We start from the raw sequence: 19749 nt of genomic DNA on the forward strand, positions 1-19749 counted from the left end.
GGAGACTGCTATGCCCTAACATACATAAAAATATCTTTCCAAGGATAGGGGATACCTGTCTCGCACCTAATGCTGTGGAATGCAAACTAGAAGTTGCTTTAATCTCAGTTTTTTCTTCTGTAGATGAAAGTAATTGAGGCACTTGACAAAGATTATATTTATTTAGTGTGTGATACTTGCACCTGAATCCAGATATTCTGGGTGCAGACCCTCTGCTTTAATAACTAAACAATAATATCTGAAGCTAAAATGACCACTACTGAGCATCTCTAGTCCGTGTAAATTGTGATAGCTCTGTTACTGCTTTCTTCAAGAACAGATTGTTCGTAAGAGATGACAGTGCCTAATGAATGGAGAACAGAAATTTCTCTCCTAACGATGTTGGTCACCTATGGGGTGAGCACTGTTGAGCACAGGCAGACCTGAGCTCAGCCCATGTGTGTGTATGCAGAATGGAAGCATGCTAGGCAGGAACAGCACTGGGCTGAATTAAATAGCAAGTCCCTCATGCCTACAGAAATGACAGCTTGTCTGAATCCCTTTAAGGTAAATGATGAGCTAAGAATGTGAATGAGAACCAGACTGAACCCAAAATACTAACATGGAGGGGGAAAAAGAAAACTTTAATTTGCATCTAAAGTATGGCAAAGCTAATTTTTGTTCCTTTCCTTTTAAAAGATACTTAAATATGCACGGAAGACTTCTGTTTAAAAAAAAGTAATCAGTGAATGGTAACACTATTTTGACAGATCAGCTCTTCTAAAGAATTGTACTTTTGTTTCATGACATTTTTAGAGTAGCTGGAGAAAGTACGTTTGTCTCTGTGGGGCAGATCAATAAACTGGCACATGTGCAGTTCCACTGTGAGCTATCATTTCCAGGAGAGGGGAAGAACCAAAATGAACAGTTGTCTCATCTTCCAAATAGCTGGTTTGTATGAAAAACAAAATTACGTCGTCTGGTAGAACTGTATTGCGACCCAGAAACAGAGTTTGTCTCCCTGGGGAGGAGAGTAATTATAACATCAATAACTCATGACAAACGCCATAGCTGTGCTGTGATCATAGCCTTTAGTTTTCAACCCACTCCATGCTAGTCTTCTAGTCTTTCTGACAGGCAAGTGACTGTGAAAATGTTTGGAGATTTGCAGCCTGGGATATTTTAGTGAGAATACACAGCTGAGAAAATGTGGGACATGGACGTGAGCAATGTAGAATTACAAGTTTACCCTAACAATCGTTCTTTAGTGCCTTTGTATGTGCACCTCCCTGTTAATTGGTAGTTTTTGAGTAAGAAATAGCAAATCTGGCAATAATTTTAAAAAATCACATACATGAAGCATCCTTCTCTAATCATGGCTTGGCATATACATTTTAGTTGTTAGTGCTGACACAGGCTGTGGTAACTATCATGTTCCTTGTGAACTCTGCCAGTAAACTCTGGTGCAATAACTCTGTGGTATTAAAAGCACAAGAAAAACTATAATGTATAAAAATGTATAAAAACAGTTCTCCTCTTTCTGTTTTAGAAATAGGTACAGCAAGACTGCTATGCCTTTGCTCTTTTATACTTCTATCAGTAGTATAGCTGAACAGTCAAACATTTAAAAATATTGCCTTAAAAGACTTGGGGGAAGATACCTGATTTTCTCGTGTACTTATTGGAATGCAAAAAACCACTTCCCACTACTTTCTGCTTGGGCAAAAAAAATGGATTACTTCTGCTCGGAAATGCAGCCTGTGAGATCAAACTGCATTAATTCAACAGAAATGCAGGTTTCATTTTGCAACACGTTCATTTCCACAATTCTGACTTTTGCAGCACACAGATGTGCACTTGGGAAAAACTGGGCTGCGTTTTTGGGTTTTACGCCATCACAAAGTTCTGCTGAAGTTATATACCAGCAGAGTGCAGTAGAACCCAACCTGAAATGCAGCCAGAACGTGCAGTATGCCTGCTCCACTGTTTCATCATCGCTTACCATCACCATTTGTGCAGCAGAAAACTACTTGAACCTTGAAGCTGTGAGAATCTGCAACAATAAGCCAGACTGGTACAAACAGGGCTTGGAGAAAAGACATTTTAAGCTACATCTGTTTCATGAAAAGACTGCTCCTTCAGCAAGTATACTGATTCCTGTTACAAAATATGAATGGTGAGCCCCAGTTCAGCATCATCAGCCTGTACTGTAACACAGCACTCAGTTATGCTAATGCACACCAGTTGACACCATGGCCTAATAATAAATTAACTCTCATTTAAAAACAGAAGTGGAGCATTGCTAGCTTTTCCAAATAAATAAGAAAAAAAGAAAAAATCATTTTAAATAGCTGAATTGGCCAGCATTAGCTTTCAGCTTTTAAAGGCCTGAAACAGCCATGATGAATTACATAATATTTCTTTCTTCTCCTTCCTATGCTTGTATTGGAATTCAGCTTCCTCCAGTGAATAAGATGACAAAGCCTATCTCTCTTTAGAAAAAGCAACTACTACAAAAACAACACATACGCACAAAATAAAAGGAAGGAAAAGGGTGTAATACAATGACTGAATTCTCTTTGCAGTATATTACAATATATTTCATAGGGGACGTGTTTGCAGAGGGGAAATATCTTGATTCCCTTTGAAAAAACAGCTGCTAAACATTGTCTTTTGTTATAAGTCTCACAATATGATGTGCAGACTTTCTTCTTGTACTGCAGGTCTAACCAATATATGCCCATTGTTGGGAGTGGAATGCTTTCCATACCCTGTACGCATCTCTAGTGGCACATAGCCTGACTTGTGAGCTTCCTCAGAGCCTCATCCAAAGTCTAGCTCACCGCTGGAACTATTTTCCTTCATTGCAACTGACTCTGGATTAGAAGCATTAAAATAATCAAAATCAAAAGTCCATGCTCATCTCCCATCCTGATAACATCTTAATACTTTGTCCAAGTCTGTGTTTCTTTCATCGCAGTGCTCTTTAACAGTAAGCAGAAGAGGACTGTAGGTGGGCATGACAATGAAGCAAGAGTGGTGGAAATAGAAGTGCAAACAATGAAAGATGTGAAGGCAAAGATAAATTTCATTCTCAAGTAACAGGGCAAATGAGCCAAACACTTCCTCTAGGCCATTCAAATCCACTAGCATTCGAAACATTTTTGAGTCCTGGAATATCATAGCCACAGGGTCATCATAAAGCAGGAAGGAACAACTTCAAGCCTATCAAGTTGATATAGGCTTGTTCTTGGTGGTAAGAAAAGTCCTAGAAAATCCAGTGAGATGCAGGACAGCTTATTAAAAATTATTGTTTGATGAGAGGTGGATTTTGGAGGGAATGTGTATCTAAGATACTATTTGTGGAGGAAGTAACAAAGGGCTGATAGGCCAGAACTAGGAATATAACTTATATGTTTCGGATAAGTGCTTGTTGTAATATGATGCAGAAGCTGAATCTGCAAGGTCAGTAAGGAAGGAAGCCAGAGTTTATCTAAGCTAAGGGCACAGATATCAGTAAAGGCTCAAAAATGATGAGCTAAAAGAAGTAAGCTATTCTTTGACAGTTGATGTTCCTGACAAACTATATCCAGCTCTCCCAGGAGTAGATATATGAGCCCTGGTGCCTGCTCCAAAGCCCAGCCTCCTAGAGGTAATTATGATCTGCCTGAGACCTGCATCCTGCTGCAGTTCTCAAACACGTTATTCTCTCTGTTAGATGCTCTAAAAAGCTTCAACAATTATACTGTTACAGACTATCTGGCAGTCACCCAGCCCAAAGGTGACTGCATTTCTAGCAGTGGAGGAACCTTCAGATACAGGAAAATGTACTAATTCCAGTGAAGGCCATAAAGTGAGTTTACATTTGTTGTGGTTTTAAGTGACTTAAACCCTAGAAGTCTGAAATAAATGTGTATGTGTTTTAATATGTTTAAATGAAAGTGCTGTGATTATATTATAGTTATGAGAAATTCAGCAAAAAATATCAGACAAGAAAAACGAAAACAAGTATGGTTGTGTAACAAGCCAAGGCAAACCGATTTCCTTTCTTCCTAGGCTTTTTTACATTCCTGAGAGGAGGAATTGTTAAGAGATTGAGTTCTCCGTTCTGCCGTATACTTTCCATTTTACCTTAAATGTTGCAACATATACAGAGGCTATAGCCTTGTGACACAAGAGCCTAAAAATTGCTTAAGTTGTTAAGGAAAGCATGTTGATTAGTTACCTTACTCAGTTACAGCAGTGCAAGCATTAGGTATAGACCACACTTTATTTGCCTTAGCAGTTTAATCTCGCTATTTATTGCCATGCCTAACCTGTATGGAGATGAATGAAAATCTTTCTGCTGACCTGAAAAGCAGCTTCCACCTCCAATGCAGTAAACCTGCAAACTGGAGCTGTGTTTCACTAGATGTACTTTAAGGGTTCTTTATTTTTCTGCCCTCATGAGTTCAGTGGACACAGAATCCGGTCTTGAGTTCTCTTGGATATCTCACTTTGAATTCCTAGCTAGCTGTAGAAATATAGTTAAACTGCATTTATTCGGGGTTGCTGTTTAGCTGCATTTTGTTTCGTAACATGCTTAGTTATTTCCAGTCCTCCTGACTTCTGTGAGAGCCTCAAGCCCTTGCTTTTGCAAATCAAGCGCACTTGCACCTTTGCTTTGGTCACTTCTGCTGTCTCTTTGGCACTCGTCCTAGGAATCAAACTCTTCAACAGTGACCTCCTTGCCAACTCCTTATGCACTATGCAGAAGCAACGGAAAACCACTGCCACTTTTTCCTAGACTGGTATCTTTGGCCATGATTCAGCGACATGCAGGGATATGGGAGGCCAATTCTGCAGCTGTGTCCCCTCTCATCTCCCAGATGGCCCTATTCCCTCCCCTGCAGCCTATAGAGGTGGCTGCCTCCAGACCAGCCTCGTCTTGTCATGGTCTATGGAGCTCAGAGCTAGGATAGAGCAGGGAGGAGAGGGACAGGCATGTCCTTGTGGATGCGGCAGTCAGGGCTGGCAGTAGCCAGGTACGGCTTGGAGGGCTGTTCTGCCATCCCCAGGCTTCACCACAGACCGGCCTCTCCATCCCCACCCCCTCACCCCCGCCCCCTTTTCAGCTGGGAATGAAACCAGCAGCAATTACTCAAGCTAAGCACGTAAATCTGGCAGATCCCGCGGCCCTCATTTGACGCAGCTACGCAGTGCAATGTCTGGATGCCCAACCCACTCCCCTTCTCCCCTCTTGTTTATTTGCCCTGCAGAAAACAGCAAAGTTACCAACTTTGCCAGCAGAGAACTGTACCAAGGGGAGAAGGAAAACGGGGTGCCAGGGAGCAGGAAGGCAAGGGGAAGAGGATCGCCAGGGACAGGGAAGCCAGGGCCAGGAGTGCGAGGTGGGTTTGCCTGCACTGCATGAGGAGCTGAGCTGCCCCGGCCCAAGGCTGCAGAGCGCCCAGGGCCGACCCTCTGTGGGTGCGGGGATGCCCTAGGGGCTGCCGCTGGTACGGAGGGACCCCACGGACCAGGTGTTACATAACTCCCGTTTCTCTTGTACCAGTGCCCTTCCACGAACGGGCCAGGTGGGAGACAGGCTGAAGTGCTAAATGCCGCTTAATTTCAAGAACCGAAGCTTATTATTTTTATTATTATTATTATTTTTTAATTTCTACTCCTTTGCACTCCGACTTGCCGGGAAACCCCGCAAAACCCCAACTGTTTCAGCCTGAGGTCCCGTCCCGGAAGGAGAGAGCAGCGCAGTTATCAGTTCGTTTCGCATGCGGCAGGACAGAGGCTGCCCGGTGCTGGCGACCCGGGGGAGGTGCGGAGCCGCAGGGCGCTGCAGCGCGCCCGCCTCCGCCTGCACCAGGGCTCCGCGCCCGGGGCGCCGCGGCACTCTCCGCGGTGCTGGAGACAGACGCTGTCCGCGGTGCTGAACCGCCTCCCGTTCCCGCATAGCCGCAGTACTCCCTGCTCACCTCCCCCCGGCCTCCGTCCGCGGTGCCGAAGCGCCGCCGCAGCCCTGCGCGGTGCGGCGCGGGAAGGGCGCTGCAGTGCCCTGGGCGGCTGCAGCCCTGCGCGACCCAGCCGAGCAGAGAGCCCGCAGCACCCTGCTCCCAGTCCGGGTCAGAAATGCGCTGCTCGCCCTTCTCCTCCGGCTTCCTGCCGCCTTCGAGCGAGCCCGATACAGCGGAAACACAGAGCTCGGCTCCCTCCCATGGTTCCAGCCGGCGATAAGGCTGGCGGCGGCATTACGCCCCTCTCCTAGATTTCCTCCATCCCTGTAGCAACCCAGAGACAGTAGACAAAACGCCGAGCGGGTCCCTCTTTAAACAAATCCTTTTATCGCTTCATTTTCGTTAATACGGCCCCCTCCCCTTGCGCAGTTGGTGGCCCGGTGGTCCCCCGCCCTTACCTCGGCTTGTGCAGTGCTCTGCCGGGCCGCCTCGGCGGGGTCGGTGGCTCGGTGCCGCAGCTGGGAGGCAAGGACAGCCGCTGCTGACCTCCTCGGGTCTCCTTCTTCAATGGACCGAGAGCCGTGCCCTCATCAAAGATGGCCGTCCGCTCCTACGTCAGCAGCTTTTAATAGCCCTCCCCGGCGGGGGGGTGGGGGGGGGGACGGGGGGAGGCGGGAGCGGGCGGGGGGCAGAGCGGGCCGGGCGGGCGGGCTTGAGTCATCGCCGCCGCCGCCGCCCGCTCCGCTCTCCTCGCCCTGCCGACAAGGGGCCTCGCCGGCCCTCCGCCGAGGCTGGGGGCCGGGGGCTGAGCCGCCCGGGGAGGGGGGAAAGGGGGCCTCCTGCGGCAGCATGCCTCCGCCAAAGGGGTGGTCCGAAGAGGGTATCCCTCTGAAGTCCCCGGTACTCCATATATGGCCAATCTACGTGGGCTTCTATTTTTATGTGTAAATTCTTCCTTCTCTCCCTCTTTTTATATTTCAGAGCATCCTGCCACGGGTCTGAGTGTGTTAATCTGATTATTCCCCTTCTCCTCCCCCCTGAAATAAGAGCAGACAAACGCAAGGAAGTCCACAGATAAGGACATGTGCTGTAGCCGATCATTTGAGAGACAGGTTTAAAAAAGGGAGAGGGAATGGAAAAAAAATAAAAAAAAAACCTCACCAAAAACCCAAGCATGTATGTGCGTACATAGCAGAGAGAGAACAGACCACTGCTGCCAAGGAGGAAAGCAGTGATTCTGTTCTGGAAAAAAGCCTGGTTTATTTATCATGGATTAATTAAAATATTTGTTCAGAGCTTACCTAATTTGGAGCAAATGGAGCTGTCTGTAGTGTGATATTTAATGGGGAGGAAATCCTCTCATTTGTTACAAAACATCTTTCTGTAAAAGGTATCTCTTAACGGAGATTTTAATGAAGGATGGGGATTGCATCTGAAATGCGACACTCTTTCATAACCTCAGTTATCCCTTCCCTTTCATTCCACAAGCCTGCGCACGTTCGTGTATGGAACCATCCAGACCTACCCATGAGCAGAGGTGCCTCCGTCTGAGCCTCTCCTGTGAGCAATCACTGAGCACTGGCTATGCTTAACTCTGACACCATGCTAATGGCTTTTCTAAATAGTCTGAGGATGACAGAGAGTCAAAACATCAGTCCTATATTAGTGATAATTCTACCCTAATCAGTATTTTTTTTTTCCCCTTATTGCCATGGCAGGGAAGACCGGAAGAGGGGGAAGGCTCTGCAGCTGTATTTTGGAGCATGTTTGTCTCATTCTGTGGTTGTATGGGGGTGGGGGAGAGAAGGGGAGGGGAGGTGTGGGGGGGAAGGAGAAAGAACTGCGGTGATTCCTCCTCCCCTGCTCTGTAGTTCCCCACAGAAAAACGTGATTGTAGATCGTGCTTTGCAATTCTCACCCTCTCCTACGAAAATATGTCCTTCAATCTCATTTGGAAGAAAGCAGTCAAAAGTTTGCTAAATATACAACAAAGGAATTCTCAGGGAAGAGGGGCTCCCTGCTGCAGTAGACTATCTGATGAGCTGTGCACACGAAAACCGCAGGGAAGGAGAGAACCTGTCAGATTTAAGAGCTATAAAGACAGACTAGCAGAGTGAGATCAACGCTGTGCAGACAGCCCCCCTTCTAGGTAAGGGATCTGGATCAGCAGCCTGAGCAGAACATGGGTTTAGCATCATAAATGACAGTGTGGAAAGGCGAACCTTTTCTGGTCAGCTCATACATGGATTAACAATAGCCAGCACTTCAATTAGGTATGCACTGCAGAAGGCAAGAGGAATCCCAGCGTGTGTCTCAGTCTGCAATCCAGGCAGTCCATGCGCGTGCATTGTGCTTTGCAAGTTCTTAGTACACACAGAAAGTTAAGAAGAAATTTTCAGACAGCTTGTCTGGTAGGTGGCTTTAAAATGAAGTACAATTTTTAAGAGAGCAATGCTACTTCTTATTAATAATTCATAGTGACGGTAGATAAGGAAAGTGAGAGAGAAATTATAAACTGTTATTTTGACTAAGCCACCAGCACTGCAGAATCCTGGCGGAGTTTGGATTCAGCCAAATAACACTGTTGAGAAGAATTTCAGTCCATTGGATACCAGCAGGGATGAATTTGGCTTCTTGTGTCAAAAGCCTGTAAGGAAAATGCAGCGAAGGCAAAAAAAAAAAAAAAAAAAAAGCACAACTTAGGGAAAGAGTGCTCAGGGATGGTCAAAGGAAGACAGAAGAAGGAGGGGGCAGAAGGAGGGGGGGAGATAGGTTTCTACTGAGAAAACTGAGTTCAGTTTCAGATTAATTTTCAAGCTCTGCTGCAGCAGAAATCACGTATTCTAATAAAACAACATAAGGCAGAATCACTAAATAGACCATGAACATTGCCCATTAAGCTCAGTAGGAACAAATACCCCTCCTACAGTTGGTTTGTGTTGGTTTTTTTTGTTTTTTTTTTTTCCAATGAACAAGGTAGGAGATACCTTTTGTGTTGCTCAGGAAGGTGTATGCCTCTATCCTGGGAGATGCAGAGGGGGGGCAGTCTTTTGCACCGCAGCACTAGGATTTCTGTTGCAATAAGCACTACTGAGCAATTTCAGCTTGTTCTCTGGCATCATTTGGGGATGCTTTGTTTCTTAAAAAAAAGGGGGGGGAGATAGGGAAGGGGGAGTTTATTGACTGTCTCTAATAGTATATAAACACTCACTTAATGCTGTGTGAAGGAGAGCTGTGAGAAGTGAAGCCTAAAAATGAAGTAGGAGGAGAGAGAAAACTAGAATTTGCTCTAAGAATGATTCAGCTCCCTCCTTATTATTCAGGCAAATATTCAGCAAGCTGAACAACTAGTACCTGTGGGCACAGCCTGTGGATAGTGAGACAGGGAACATGTTTTGCTACATGAGGCTGGCATGAAGTGGGTTCCAGTGTTACCGGCCAGGAGCCAGAGTGATGCAGAGCAGGCAGAGCCTGCAGCATGACAGCAGGGAGGAAACGACAGCCCATGTTTTGTCCACAATTTGAGGTTTGGTTGCAGGCAGTAGAAGCTCTTTGCTCACAGAATCACCTTCAGTCTCCAAAACATGAGCCTGCATGCTGCAAAGCTGTGCTGTGAGGCAGAAAGCAGGCAGAACACCAAAATGCTGAGTAGTGCCACCAGGTCCTAGATGTTAATCCCTGGGCTCTCCCAGAGACAGTCGTAATGCAAAGACTGCTTTGGTCCCTTCCACATTCCCCAGGCATTTCCATTTTTTGTTAGCAGAGAGGGAAATACCTTGTGCTGCTCATCTGTGCCTCTAGTATGCGGATGGGAAATAAATTATAATTGAACTAGGACAGAGGGAGCAAAAAAAGGGAGGAGAAAAATGTGCCTGCTTTGGCACTAAACATTTTATAGCCTTTCTGATTTCTACATTTTCCCAGACTTAGATGCCAGGGCATTCCCTAGTCCCCAAAGGGCTAGGCAGTTGGAGTAATTTGAGGATCAAGCCCTTTATGCTCAGATCCTAATTATTTTGTGGCATTTACTGCTGTTTATGTAACTACTGAATTTTGACTATCAGTGGCAGGTGCTTGTATGTACCCCAGGCTACTTCTGGTTAAATTTGAGAAAATAGTTACTTTATTTTTCCTGCATTTTCAGATTCTCTAGATATGCAAGTAATCTGTGGGCTTTTCTAAGGACCTCTCTGTGATACAGTGCTCCAATTCAAGCCAAGCCAACATTCCTCTGAGGCTTATGTTCAGAAAAAGAGAAACTTAAAATAAGATTTTAACATAAACCATCAGAGATGAGTCCCCTCTGATCTCCTGATTACTCTCTTAGATGTGCAGAGCCAGATCCCCAAAGTGTTTTGGTACCTGCTTTCCAACTAGCTCCTTGGCAGGCAGCTAGGACTTAAATATTTGGAGAATCTGGGCTGCCTCTGCTGCCCCCACCTCCCCCAGCCTGGGCTGGGCACCTTCCCACAGCTATGTAGTCTGCTTTGAGTCCTTTCCAGCAATGCCAGTCTTTAACATCTATTAACCAAAAGGAGAAATAGCCACAATGTAATTGAATAACTGGGGATTATGGTTTAGCAAGGAGGTGTGACTGGTCTAGGGTCTCCAGGAGGCTTACCAGTGGGGGTTTTAGGGCAACCTCAACAAAGGAATGCATGGGAAACAGGTGAAAAGGAGACCACTGTCCTCAGGCTCAGAGGGATGAGCTGTAGACCCTCATATTACAGAAGGAAAATACCTCAACCAGTTGAGTAGCAATAACAAACACAGCTGAGAGGGCCAGCATAGCCTTCCTTTACCTAGAGAGAAGTCTCTTAGCATGAGACTACACATTCAGAATCAACCCTATAGTACTGTGCTACCAGGAGGCATAATAAAACCTTAACTTATTCTTGACATGGGAAGAAGGCTCTGCATAAGTTGCATTAGGCACAGAGATACTGTCAGAGGTACGGGATACAAAGGAAGAAGGACTGGACCCTTTGTACTGTATATTGTAGGCAAAAGTAGCTATATATACAAGTGTGTCTGTCCATGTGACAGGGACAGCAAATAAGGGTTAAACTCCATTTTTCATTACAGTGATCTCTGCTTTAATGAAATAAATCGAAGAGCTGTTTTTTCCTCTGTCTACTTGATAACTACCTGTTAGGACGCTCTCCAAAACACTCCTGGTATTCTGTGGCAGAATGTCCAGTGTTTAATCTTCCCTCTTGAATGTCAGTGTGATTCAAGTCAAGATGCCTCAACTATCAAAGGAAAAACAATACTCCAGGAAATGTTCATGCGGTTTATGCTAGCAAGTTAATGTTGCCATGTGGCTGATGCATGGCATGTGGCACATGGTTTGTGGCACATAGCTTTGTAGCTTGCGGCACGTGTCTCACGGCATATGGTTCATGGCTTGTAGCATGTAGCTTGTGGCATGTTGCATGTGACCTATATATATATGTATGACAGAATACATATACTCAGTAGACTGTATTATATATTACATTCTGTATGATCTATTTTACAACAGAAGGAATGGATACCTTCCAAAGAGATCTGGACAAGCTTGAATTCTCCTCCTGTGCATTTGACCTTAACTTGGGAACCATTTCAAAAACTTATCCAAAAGCTGAATTAAAGACAGAAGTCCCCTGAAGTTGTGCAAACCTGAAGCCACTTAAAGGCATGAGTTTTTGCTTGATCACAAAATAGCCAGTAGTCCTTCAGTTGCATTGCTGGGCATTGCTGCCACTGGCCAGTTGAGGTCTGTTTGGGTAAAGCTATTGCCAAACAGGAGTTATGTCCAAGTTTGAGAAAAGGAGGAAGACACGGGGCACTTAGAGTCCAGGTTACTCTGTCTCAGGTAACTGGTTGCAGAGCCAAACTCTCAAAACTTAATTGCAACCAAACAAACAGCTGGTGTGGGGACCTCAAGCTCCTGGCCTTTCCAGTGGATTGGTGCCTCATGCACGTGCTGCTTTGCAGCACTGGAGGCATTTTATGCCTGTAGAAACAGCAGAAGCAAAGATGCAGGATAACAGTTTAGTGCCCCATCACTGTTAAATTTCAGTCTATTTGGTTAGAATGAACAGTTTAGTTTCTTTTGACTAATTTTTCTCTGAGCACAGATACACAGTAGTGCAATACAGTTCCCCACATAATGTTGCGTGTATACTTTTTTTACCACTAAGCTTTAAGTGAGTGCAAATTAACCCACTGATTTTATCTATGCTTAAAATATAGTTATACTTTTTGGGAATATTGCTTGCTTATAGGGAGCACCAGCTATTTAAAACTGTGAGCAGACTTTCAGAACTGAGAAGTGCAATTCATTCTGTTTGTAGGCTTTTAAATCGATGGAGCTCTGATGGGTTTAGCAAGTTGGCTAGTGATAATTCGCCTGGAGATGAGAGTAGGGATAACCCTACTTTTATGGTCAAATTGTCACCCATATAATATGTACGTTTATTACATTATATGTTGTAACAGTCAAAACTGGTTATGCCTGGTTATACTGAGTGAGGAAAAGCTGTTTTAAGGGAAGACATGAAACCTCACAAACCTTTGAAGCAAAAGACAAAACTGTAAAACAAACCAGAACACTCCTTCTCCCTCCAGATACTGATTGCCGTCTAGAAGATAGACAGCTCTTGGGCTCCCCTATAGAGTTATCAGTTCAGGGCTATCTTTTGTCACATCAAATGGTGAAAACCAAAGCAGGTGAAGATCTGAAGATACTTGGCATAGACTGATGTGAAGGCAAGAGCTACCGTAACAGATAATGCCATCAGGTCAGGTGATTTCCTCTGATACCAGCACAGGTGGTGCCACTTGTTGGGCCATTTACAAGGAGAAAGATCAGCCATTTCCATCCAGCCTCAACATGACTGTCACCCCTTCCGGGGTGGGGGAGCCTCTGCTGGTGCAAAGTGGATGAGATCCAGAATTTTTTTAGCTCATCTCCTATCAAAATGCTTTCCACTGTGCAGCCCCTGCCCTTGCACAATTAAGAAGGGTGATATGAGGGGTAGCCTGTTTTCTGTAGAGCTTCTGCTATGCAAGTTGTGTCCTAGCTTGTAGCACAAAAAAAGTGCTATGAGCAATGAGTTTGTTCCTTTCCCTTGCTGTTTCCTTTCCTTAAAGTGTGTGGGAAGGTGTTGACTGTTAGTAGGTCTAGTTCCTGCTCTTCCTTTAAACTAGGTCATCACAATTTACCCTCCTACCTTCTGGAAGTTTTTTTCCCTATCTCACCCTTTTGATGTAATCCTTCTGCAATTCTCCCTCTCTTCCCCTTCCCCCCATTTCTTTCTTATACTCAAGGAGGAAGGAAAAGTGGGTCACTTCATAATTACTCCTCTCTATTTCAGAGAAACCCAGAGGCGTAAAACAGAACAAACAGGTGAGTGTCACCAATTCAGGGGAGCTTTAAAGATGTTTTCCTGTTGGCTGTCTCCTGGGCTTGCTTCATCTCCTCCTTTCCCTTTGCTTCCAAAACCCTGATGTAACAGCTAGCGCTGCTCTCTGCTTGTATAGTTAAAATTCTAGTTGAGGCTAAATGACTCAGGAAGCTGGAAGTGAGGTTGTTGGATGACTTTCTTCTCCCTAATATTTGTATTTTTGGCTCAATGGAATGACAAAACATTACAAAGGGGGTGGGCTTTACTTTGCTATGCATAAGAGGGAATAGCATAGCATTGTGCCTGAAATGGCTGCAAACTTTTGCACCCTGTAGAAATAATCCAGATAAAAAGTAAAAGATTTCCCATGTTTAACAATATGTATCTGGCAGCTGTTGTTTGCCATACAACTGGACTTCAGATCACCCTCAGATTAAATGACGAGAGATGTGCAATGCAGGCAAGCATGCAAACACATGTTTTTTTAATGTTGGCACAGATCCAGGGACTTGTGCCCACGAGACCTTGCTGTTTCAGGGCTACCAAAGCCACCACCTACTGCTTTCACCAAAAAAACTTGATGCTGAGCTGAGTCCCTCTGAGGACAAAGTCTGTCTCCAGATGTGGCTTTAGAGGACTTGCAGAAGTAGGGGATTCAAAAGCTGAGGGCTTGGACTGGTGGGCCTCATCTGTTTTCTGAGACCCTGTGTACACAAACACTCTGCTGCTCTCTATTTGCTCTTTCTATGGATTAGATTAATTAATGCTGTTATACATGTCAGGAAGGGCTGCTGCTTCTTATGGAGCCCACAAATGTTCACTGCACATCAGAACAAGTTTATTGTGTGTATTCAGTGGTTGGGTATCTCCTCTTGTTTTGACTTTTCACTGTTCTGTGGAAGAAATGGTCCTTCTTGCTTGATAAACTCTTTTGCTCTTTGCTGTGTAGAGTCGTGACAGTGGCCAAGCTTTTGGAGGAGGGCAGTGACTTGAGCTTTACTCTTAGCCTTGCTGTTGAACCATTGTTGTACCATTCTGGAGAAGACATTTCTGGAACCATTGTTGTACCATTCTGGAGAAGACAATTCCACTCTGAAAATCAGTTATCTGGGCTGAGAAAGCTCCCTTGTAAGGGCTAATCAGCACAGTGTGTGGTGATGTTTTATAACATATCCTGCACTGTATTTTTCCTTTTTTAAATTGTCTCAGAGCCTCATGGCTCACAGTTACCATTGCTTTTTCTCCTCTCATTAAGTCTGTAAATATTTTTGTCTTAATCTGTTTACTATATATCTGGCCAGTGCTCAGTGCAGTGGGACTTGGTGCAGCCTCTGTAACTTATCTCCCCAAGGAGAGCTCAGAAAGAAACAGGGCAATTGCCTGGAGAGGAAATTTTTGTTTGTTGGATGAAGGGAAGATGTAAGCTTGCTCATTCTCTTGGAGATTCATTTGTTGTTAAGGGCTTTTGAGAATACCTATGTGTCTGTTTAATTTTCACCCAAAAGGGGATGACAACAGTCAAGCAACCTACTTGAGGGGAAACAGCAAGTGTTCCTCTGAGTAATGATTTGACTTTCCATCATGTGGATGCTCATCTGGAATGATTCAGGTGACTCAAAGACCAGACAGATATTTAGCCTAAGATTTTAATTCTTGTGTTTCTTCACCTTTCATATACATAGAAGTAGGTTTAAATTACTCCTGGAAGTGTTTCTCACCACGTTTTAAGGCCAAAATGTGTTTTATGCATCAGTCTAACAAAAAGGCTTCCTGGATATAGAGGTTAGTCTCTTAGTATATCTGAGTGTGATTGGAAAACATGATTGCTCTTTGGTCAAAATCTTAAATGAGAGCGAAAGCTGACCTGGAAACTTTAAGATTTATCTCAGTTTCATCTCTTTCCTACTTGTGTCCTGCAAAGAACTTTTTAAATGGAGAAACTCACTGGAAATGGCATGTGAGGAGTTTATCTGCCAAGAAATCACTAACTTCTTAGGTGTGGTAGCATACTGAATCATCTGAGGAGAAAGCTTTCATGTCTCCCGATCATGGTGTGCTCTTCCAGTGTAAGAAAACAAGAAAGGACTGGGGAAAGTGGAGATCTGACCCAAAATCCAAAAGACTTTTCCTGTGGACTTCAGTGCAAGTCTTTGGACAGCTGTGGACTGGGGGATGATACAAATTGCTCTGGTCACTTATTATTCTTTAGAGATTGTTTCCTGAGACAATAATGAGGGAAGATCCTCATTATTTGATGACTGTCAGAGTAACTCTCCGTAAGTCAGACTGAAACATTCATCTGTTTATAAAAAAAATAATAATAATAATAATAAAAACACTTTATTAAGAGGACTCCATCAGCTTATATAGACCACAAGTGAATGTAGCTAGGTGAATTTGCCCACCAGGTGACCCGTGAAACCCATTAGAGCTTTTAATATGAGGCTCAGCTGCCTTCCCAGTTTCCATCAGTGCCTATAGCAGTGCTGCCTCTTGGCTTGAAGCAGCCTGTGGCACCTGCCTGACTTGTACCAGAAATGTTGTGAAAGCTGTCCGGAGATCTGGGCTTCCTCATTCATCTCCCAGCACTTTTCCAAAGTAAAGTTGTGGAGCTAAAAGGTGACTACAGATTCAATGTATTTAATTGTGCCTTTTAGTTGTTAGTATTGTTACTACAGCTGAAGCAATAGTTCCTATATCATGGTTTGCAAGCAGTATGTTCTTTATAGCCAGGATGATCCAGATGACAGGGAGATTAAAGTAGAGCATTGCCTCTGGTGCTTTCATTGCTTGCTGTTAAGGGCTCAAAAGATGCTGTGGGCTGAGGAATTCTGTGCTAGAAGCAAGGCTGTCACTTTGGCTGTGTGGCTGGGTAAAGGAGACAGTGCCTCCTTGCGTGCCTCTTTTCAGGAAGTGAGTCTTGGCAGAAGGAATGGTGCTGGGAAAGGAAGGCAGGAAATGGAGCTGAGAGCACTTCTGCAGCAGTTGGCTTAGTGCAGGGACTGTGTTTCTTTGGCTGCACAGAAAGAGAGGGGTAGTGTAGCCCTTAGAGTGCTTCCAAGGCACAGGAAGCTGCAGAGGAGCCCCTTTCCCACTGCTTAGCTGGTCATGGTTTGCTATGTCCTTTCCTACATCTGGGAGCAGGAGGTTAAGCCTTTAGTATATCTCTGCTGGCTGTTTCCTTCTCCCTCCTCAAGGAAGTCCGAAAATGAAAGGTTAATGTATAGACTGCTTCTCAGCTGCTAGGTGATGGACTGTCTGCTGCTGTCTGCAATTTGTCTGCTCAACATAGCAGGGTGAGATTTGGCACGTGGGTGTTTAGGGAAAGACAGTAAGAGATGAACAGAAGATGGAAAAAATCTGTAGGCAAGAAACAGCTGAAATGATGAGGTTTGTTGGATTATAAAAGTGCAGCTAATGAAAGAAGGACTGTTTTGGTCTTTGCATTGGCAGTGGTGGTTGTGAGTGTGGGAGGGTTCTGCTGAAAGGCTTAGCCCCCAGGGTGCTCGGTACTAGTATCTCTTCTCAACGCTATCTGAATGCCATCCTGGGTTTAAGTACCATCCAGTAACTGACATAATTGAGCATTTGTTTTTGTCTTGTTCCTACTCCAGGCTCCACCAGTACACACCTTTCAGTGGCTCCAAAGCAGGTATCTGAGCTGATTGTGAGCATGATCTGTTCCTGCGGGGTTTCCCATCACCTTGCACCCATGTAACCGCAATTAAGATGTGATTAGGTTAATATCTGGCTCTGTGATAGTTAAGTGGAAAACACACAAAGCTTCACCAACGTCTGCAGGGAAGGCCTAGACAGTAGTTAAGATATTTTATTGGGTTTCTGAGCTTCCCCTTGTTCCTGTGAGTCACCTACCTGGCATGTGGCCCCGGTGCCCTGCTCCATGCTTTGCTTTCTGTCCCAGTGCTGGAGTCTCTCTGCAGAATATCACCTTCAGCTGATGTGAGATCTTCTGCACAAAAACCATCAGGTTTGCAGAATGGATCACGCTAAGGCAGAAATAGCTTTGCACCGGAGCCAAGGTCCTTTCAAGGCAGGAATCATTCATTTGGGAGGTTTCAGCAGTGCTGGGTGTGTTAGAAACAGCTACTTGAATTTGTTGGGAATCCAGCCCCACGTGCGGTGCCCAAAAAAACTGTGTACCCCTTGGAGCACACAACTTGCTTTCTAGCTTTCAGCTGTTCGAAAGCTGTGCTTCCTGCACTTCTACATCCAGCCACGGGGGCTACAAAATGGACCAAACACACTGCAGCAGGAAAGAGCAGGTAGGAGCTGCCCCATTGGTGTCTGGGGAGCTTGATCATATGGTAAGCTTTTTGCCTGATTAATTTTGTGTATTCCTCCCGGGATTTTTTCTTGGCTTATCCATTTCTTTGCTTTGCGTGGCAGTAGCCATGACCTCGTGGCCCTGTGTGGATAGGGCAGCGTTGCTATGCCCTCTTGTGTTGGCACAGGGCTTACCCAGCAAGATAGACTTAAAACTTTATTGCATACATCAATCATTCCTTGCATATATTGAAAGCTGGAGGAAGCTCTGGGTGTTAGCAAAGGTATCTGAATTTGCCTTAATTTAATGATCAGTGTGGGGATGTTATTTGTGGGGTTTTCCTTGTGTGTGGGGAGAGTCAAGGCTCTGCAGTTGTTTTTTTTATCTTCAATCATAAACAGAAAATGATATAGCAGAGGCTGAACAGAAAAGCAACCTGTGTATATTAGTATCTGGCATGGCATTTCCTTGTAGAAAAGGAGATGCATCTAGCTTACCTGTATGAATAATTAGCACTGGCACTGTTTTCTTCCTGCACAGAGATTGGGACTGCTGCCATCCTATGCACCAGTCCCACTGCTTACTTGGCAGTAGCTAGTTGAGCCTTGCCTGGTGCTGGGTATGAATCCACAGCAGGGAGGAATTTTCCCACACGCTGCTGGAGAAAAATTTGTTGCCACATATCCACACTAGGTGCTGAATTCACCTAGGTATCTTCTAATGTTATACTTTAATTGCACATCTTAGCCAGCTAATAATAAATCTGCTAAATTTGCAGTGGGGTTTTGGGGTTAGAAATTGAAAGATTTTATTGATATTACTCAAAACGTTTCTTTTTTTTTCCTGAGTAAATGAATTCTATCCTTTTGGCTGTATTAAAGATCTTCTGAAACCAGTCTGCTAGCAACCCTCTGTGCTCTCTGAGCAATCTCTGTTCAGACTGCTGTATCCCTAGCCAGCAAAACACTGTGCTGGCTGGAGCCCTCAGCTTCACCTGCCCGCACTGAGAATCAGAATGCAGGGAAGAAGAGAGAATTCCAGCAGGTTTTTTTTTTTTTCTTGTTGTTGTTGTCAGCCATCCTGTAGAGCTAAACTGTAGTTTTGTCACAGTCAGTGTTTATGGGGCAGCATCGAGAATAAACAGCGTGAAGCAGTTGCCTCAGTGCAGGAGCATTCAGCAACCCATAACCTGAATTTTGTAAAGTTGCAGTTGTGCTATTGAGTTTTACAAGGTTTGCTTTTTTAAAATGCTATAGGAAGCCTATATTTTTATTTCTTGACCTATAGCACTTTCCCAAAGGGGTAGCACTGAGGCTTCTGGGAATGGTGAGTATATTACAATTGGAAGAAAACTGCAATTATAAATAGCAGGAATGACAGTTATGCCTAAAGCAAGGCTGAGCATATCTTGTATCGTGTGCAAATACAATGACTGAGGTATTCCCTGTCCCAGTGAATTTGCAGTGTAATATATGTATACACACACATACACGTGTGTGTATACATATATTATGTGTATATATGTGTATATATATGTATGTATGTGTATATGTATGTAAGACTAGTAGAAGGCAGTAGAAAATAGCCATTTCAGGTCTTCCAGGTCTATGCATTTCTGCTTTCAGTAAACTTTCCCTGTATCCTGAAGTCCGAGACTGTTCGAGGTAATGGTTATTTTTAATCCCATAAATCTGGGAGGTGTTTAAACTGGTATACTTCTGGTCGTAACTCACTCTCTCTGAGGAAGCCATCTTTCTTGGTCTTGATTTTTCTAGAGGTAATCTCATAACCACCTAACTGAGGAGATAATGCAGGTTGGGAGAAACTGATTTTGTCTCCTCAATACTACTACTCTGCATGTTAGATCAGATTGTCACTATTGACTGATGTAATACAGCACCTGTTTCCAGTGAATGCTTGTTGCACATGGAGACAATTCCTGTAGCAGAAAACCTACAAAGTAAATAAAACTATACAATGAGTGTCCCTTGAAGTCTCTTAGTGAGCTGGCACTGGGCTGTTGCTCTAAGCAAGTTTTTTTCACTTTTCCAATGTAGTTACAGGATGTGCATGAGGTTGTCCTGAAATGCTTGGTAGAATAGTGTAGCTATTGCATTGCTAAATGGCCATGCCAACTAGGGCA

The 19749-nt window shown here is 44.4% G+C and overlaps 2 protein-coding genes across 4 annotated transcripts in view; one reads left to right on the forward strand and one right to left on the reverse strand.

Moving 5' to 3' along the window:
- SNAP25 (synaptosome associated protein 25) overlaps nucleotides 1-6528 on the reverse strand; it is a 65139-nt gene extending 58611 nt beyond the window's left edge. Inside the window, exon 1 of the mRNA NM_001398210.1 lies at nucleotides 6389-6528. The gene's annotated coding sequence lies outside the window, so the exon portion shown is untranslated. The remainder of the gene's footprint in view (nucleotides 1-6388) is intronic.
- The window catches only part of PAK5 (p21 (RAC1) activated kinase 5), a 316295-nt gene that overhangs the window by 84012 nt on the left and 212534 nt on the right, over nucleotides 1-19749 (forward strand). The window lies entirely within an intron of this gene.

This window comes from Gallus gallus, chromosome 3, assembly GCF_016699485.2.
Source record: "Gallus gallus isolate bGalGal1 chromosome 3, bGalGal1.mat.broiler.GRCg7b, whole genome shotgun sequence".
NCBI classification, from domain to species: Eukaryota; Metazoa; Chordata; class Aves; order Galliformes; family Phasianidae; genus Gallus; species Gallus gallus.